The sequence below is a fragment of the Talpa europaea genome, assembly GCF_964194135.1.
Source record: "Talpa europaea genome assembly, chromosome: 2".
NCBI lineage: Eukaryota > Metazoa > Chordata > Mammalia > Eulipotyphla > Talpidae > Talpa > Talpa europaea.
The window spans coordinates 36,148,316-36,154,315 of NC_140068.1; positions in this window are offsets into that span (position 1 = coordinate 36,148,316).

Below are 6,000 nucleotides of genomic sequence, written 5' to 3' on the forward strand. Positions count from 1 at the left end.
CTGAGATGACACAACATAGCTCTCAAGATGGACAGTACTGGACACTGGACCAGGTAGTGATGGAGATAGCAGCAGTGGGAGGTGGTACCAGGTGATGAACAGCTGTCAGAGATTACCTGGACACATCACCAGGCAATCATCAACAGTGCTGGGTGGCGCTGGCCAGCAGTGGTCAACTCTGGTAATGAGGAGTAGAGGAGTCACAAACACCATGTCAGCAGGTCTATGTGAATTGCTGTTCCACACCAACAACAAACAGCTCTTTGAGATGCCAGGCTGAGGGCCTTTGGTGCTCCTGTGGGGGTGTCAGAGGCAGGGCCTGAGGGAGAGGCCTGGCCTCTGCAAAGCTCTTTGGCTTCTCTGCAAAGCTTTTTGGCTTCTCTTTCTTTGGAGGTCAGTGGCTAGTCCTTTTTTTTTCCCCTTCTTCATCGGAGGTCAGAAACAGCATCCTTCCCTGAATGAGTGTGAGTCCATCAAAAGGTCTGAGAGTTCAAAGCTGGCTCCTTCCCTGCCTTATCTTTTCTCTCTGGGTCTCCCACCCACAAGTCTGAGTGGACCACTTGCAATCCTATGGCTGATTGGCTCTTTTACCAATTGGCTCATAGTTTGCACCTGACCAGTCCATTCTTTGATCCAGCACCAAATCCGCCATTTTCTCTACTGCTTGCAGCTGGAAGGAGCCACAGTCTTGCACTGGGACCCCATGCTCCTCCTAGCAGCCCTAAACCAGGGGCTGCATGCCCTGGGGTGGCATGGTACAGGAACCACTGCTGTCTGCCATCACTGCTGGCCTCTGCCTGCAGCCTGAGTCCAGTGGCGCCACTGGTGGTGGGTGGTAAAATGCCCACTACAGTTGCCATTTGCACTGCCCACAAGCAGCTCCTGGGGCTGAGCATGGGGGAGGAGCTGCCCAAAGGCAGCAACACCTGGCACAGGCGGAAAAGAGCCAGTCTTGCCCCACAGCTTGCGCTGCAGCCCTGGCCTCACTCATAGAGGTTATGTTACAGTTTGGACCTGTAGGAGGCCCTGCAAATCTACTTAGGGAGACAGTTCTCCAGGAAGAGGGGAGTCCTGATATGTTCAGGTATAGCTAGAAGGCCCACGTGACCGGAATGGGGTGAACAAGATGGGGAGAAGTAGGAAATAAGGTCAGGGAGGTGACAACGATTTGGCTGCAGATCATAGATCTGTCCAACATAGTAACCATCAGCCACATAGTTCATAATTTCATCGTTGATAAAGATGTGGCTACCAACACTTACACAAATGAAAATTCAATGTAATGAACAATTCATTCCTCAGTCTTTCAGCCACATTTCAAGCATCAGCAGTCAGGGATGGCTGGTGACCACAATGTTCAGCATCTTGGAGATTATATCCACTGTTGCAAAGAAAGATTCTATTGGATGGCTTCATAGTCATTGTGCAAACAGGCTTTATTTTAAATGGGTGAAGGTAGGACAATGATCAGAAAGAATATAAAATTAGTTTCATATGATTAAAAGAAGGTATTGACGCTGTCCTCCCAAAACCAACAGTGTAAAAATGTCAGATTTGAAAAAGAATCAACAGATCTTCTAGAAATTAAAAATAAAACAAGTTAAAACCTCAATGACTGAGTTAATCTGGTAACAGAATTGGAGATAGTATATGCTAGCAAAATACGTCATTTTATACGTGCTTGCGTGGGACGGTGCTAATACTTCATTTGATCTTCACAACAATCAGAGGTAGATGGACAGTAGTGTTTATCCCACATAAGAAGCAAGGGAAAAGGAACTGAGAAGTTACATTTCTCATCCAGGCAATCTGAAGTCTGTGTACTCAATCACTCTGCCAGATTGTCTTTTAGGAATTTACCAAGAATGCAGTATTGAAAGAAAAGAGATGGAAAATAAGAGGGGTTATGACACAGGAAATAGAATGAGAAGGTCCAGTGAACATCTCATAGGAATTCCAGGAGTGGATGAAAATAAAAAAACAAACCCCAGCAAAGAGGCAAGTAGTACTGGGAAAATGGATGGCTGAGAATTTTTCATCATTGCTAAAGACAAATCCTAAGATTCAAGGAGCGCAAGTTGCAGTCAACATGAATACAAAGGAATCCACAGCCAAACACATACCAATACAAAGATGAAGTGAAAATCTTTAAAGGCTCTGGGGTAAGTAGGAATTTATTGCCAGGACAGGGAGAGGCTAGTAGAGATTTCTGCAGTGAGAGATTTGATCACAGTGGCGTGGGTGTGCTGGGGGAGCACTGGGTGCCTGCATGGGCTGCTGGGGAGGACTGGCAGGATGGTGCTCAACCCCAGCCTCTCATTAGAGAACTCACCTCCTCTTGAGTACTGACGAGAGGCTAGATATGCTCCCTCCCAACTCAAGCAAGTAGAGGTGAACACTGCTCTTGAACTTAAATCACAATTTGATACATGAACGAATGCAAGAGGAGCATTTTGAGAATGGGGGGGGCAACCTGGTGGTAACCCTTGGGCTGCCGAACTGATTATTTGTTAGGTTTTATAGTGATATATTTCTAAAAGTCTATTTGTGATGTCTATAGTTGTACCCATTAATGTCAATGTGATTTCACTTTCTGCTAAGAGTCCAAAGCAGTATAAAATAAACATAGAATAACCTCCATATCTGTTCTAGATGTTTTCTATGCTGATTTTAACTATTAATAAAAAGGTACTCGTAACAACACCTAGAGCAATTTCAGCAGCCTCTGTGGTCAGTATAATCTTGTCAGAGCACACACGTTTCAGCCACAGCTGAAATGCTAGAAATGTGTTCTCTGCTACCCAATGAAATTTGATAACAGAAGAAACCAAACAAAATTATTGCTTTCTCACTCTACCATGTGTTAATATTGCAAACCACTGCAATGACAGAACTTTTCTGCTTTGTCCTCCAGTTCTAGGCTCAGCTACAGTTTATCAGACTCTGTACTCACCCCATTGTCTACACAGTGAGGTCACCCCAAGGAGGTGCTGTTCCAAAGCAAATTTCTGTTCTCTTCATTCTGCCATCATTAGATCATGAGTACGGGAAGAAATGTGATGTATGAAGACAGCTTCCTTGTAAAGAGCTGTAACGGGACTGTGGTGATAGTGCACGGGTGCATTGGTGAAGGAAATTCTATAGGGACTACACCTGAGGGGGGGGGCAAATATTGTTTAAAAATGAAAAATGATGTAAAAAATAAATTAAAAAAAGAAGGGCTATAGATCCAAATTGGTCCTTAAAATTCTTTTTTTTTTTTAAAGATTTATTTTATACATTTATACATCCAAGAACTGGGGTGTAGGCCAGAGGTGTCAGGGGGTGGTGGTGAGAGGATTCACCAGAGACAGAGTGGGGAGCAGAACAGGCAGATCCACTGAAATACACTGCTGAGCAGAGTAGCAGGTGAGACAGGAGAGATCTGCTGTGCCATGTGGGTCAGCTCCCTGGTTGGGGATTGAACTCACGCTGCAGATGCTGGGAATAGCTTGATAATGCTGAGAATTTAACCCCTGTGCCACCAGGAAGGTCCTGTTCTTATAATTCTTATTGGTCAGCCATAGAGGAAGGTATGTGAACATCATTTTTACATATGAGGACACTGAAGCTAGTGGTTATATATTGACAGGCTGAATATGCACACAGATAGTGGCTAGTTCATGTATAAAAATTATTTCAACCTACAGCAATAAAGGTAGGAGACCAACCCACAGTCCAGAAAGCCAGTCTACTCTAAGTACAAGGGTAAGAAGTCAAATACTATTTCTGGTAACAACCCAGGGAGCCAATCAACTCTATAATAATCTACCCTACATGGTTGGGATTTGTTTAACAGCCAGTTGCCTAGTTTTTGTCTCAACTTTCAATTTAGGGCAAATCAGAGAAAGCCAAATATCACCCCAACCAATTACATAGGATGGCCCTCTTCCAGTTAATCTGTCCTATTCCTTCCCTCCAACTAAGTCTCCAATCAGGGCATACCTGGAATCTTCCCTTCCCTCTTCCATAAAGCTTTCCACCCATTGCTGCCTTTGAGTCTCTGCCAAAATGCAAGTGGTGGTGGCTGACTCCCCTGCTATAGCACTTTCTCACTCACATTGCTTATTACCATTTGGTTGATCTTAATTTCCCCAAATACCTCAGCTATTGATGGCAGATCAGGGTCAGCAACAAGAGCTATCTGACTCCAACCTCTCTTTCCCTGTACTCCTTTTCTGTAGGTGGGGCCTCGAGTGCCTTCAATAGTAGCAAACAGGGCACCAATGAGAGGCAGGGGCACTTTGATCTGGCATAGTTTATTAAAATTAGTATGCAAACGTATAAAACCATGTAAACGCCACATAGTAAACTGTTTATCTTCCACAATAACCAACAGATAGCCTGCATGACCTTCCAGCACCCTCACTATTTTAATAATGATACATTTCACAGAAAGTTATAATCATACAAATAGGATAATACATCTTTTAGGAAAGGGATTTTTTTGGTCCACATTTCTAATAAAACAAACACACACACTTTCCTCTTTGGCAAAAGAGGGTAAATCAACACCCCCCCTCCCCCCAAGTTAACTCACAAAGCAAACAATTGAACATGAAGATGAGGTATGGCTGAGGTCTGGGCTAATCAGGAATTACAGACATGCTGGAGAGGAAAATTGTTTCTTAGAAAATCAGTTTGGTTCCCAATCATCTCAGTAGAAGATCCCTATGCAGATTTGGCCTTGGTCACTATTATAAGAACACACTTTGAATAACCTTTTTGTGCTTCACAGCCCAATGTGCTATTTCTGAAGAAAGTCATGAAAAGAATGGGAATCTGACCTAGCAATATTTTTTTTGTGTGTGGGACCCTCACCAGTGGCCGGGGAACGAACCGGAGCTGCAGAGGCTGCCTCGCAGACCAGTGCTCAACCGCTGTGCGACCAGGGGAGGCCCCTAGCAATATTTTTAATCAGAGATACAGAAGCATTTGACCAGGTAATTCAGACTGTAATTGCTGTGCCATCCTCGTTGGATTTGCTAGGAGGGCAGTTTTGGTTACGTGCCAGCATTTGGCTTTGCAGACAGTTTGAAAAGGCAGATTTGCATGTGAAATCAGAACAGTATGTGCTATGTCTTAAGGTGAGGAAGATGCAAAGTGTGAGGCTGGAAGACAGGTTCCTCAGGGCCACACCACTTAGGAAGGGGTCAGTGAGGCCCACTGCAGGCCAGAGACCTCTTGTCTCCCTGTGTGCTCCAGCTGCCACTGCACATCCCAGGCTGAACTGGAGTCTAAGGAGCCTGCAGCTGCCTAGGCCATTGTTAGGTTTTAAAAATTCTACAATCATAATTGCTAACAAGCACCCTGGTGTGCTTTTCACGCTTCAAGTAATTTCATTTCTTCCAGGAGAAGAATGTTAACAATGCTTTTAGTTCTAGTTATCAAAGGAAAGGAAATGACCCACAACAAGATTAAGTTTATACAAACCTGCTGCTAATACAGTATCAGATAAAATATATTTAAAAAGTGAACATACTATTATATATGCTTTTGCAACAGCTGCATTCTCCCACTTAACCTCTGTGCAGAACTAAAACCTGATAAAGCAAACTTAAGTTACTTTAATTCTTGTTAAATACAACTCTGTACAGATTGCACATTTTACACCAAAGCAGCTCAATATCACAGTTAGAGAAATGAAAATGCCATTTGAAAATTTTCATTTTTCTAGCCCAACAAAAACCAAGAGATTCTTGCCCCAAGGGTCAGAACAAAACCAGCTGCACAATTTTGTAAACAGTGTGAGAGGTGGTCTCTAGGATTCCACCGTAGGATCCTATTAAGTCTCTTCTCTCTCTCTCTCTCTCTCTCTCTCTCTCTCTCTTTCTCTCTCACTCTCTCATACACACACACACACACACCACACACACGCACACACCACACACACGCACACACCACACACATGCACACACAGCCCGATGCTCAGTACCACAGCAGGTTTCTTTCACATTGTGC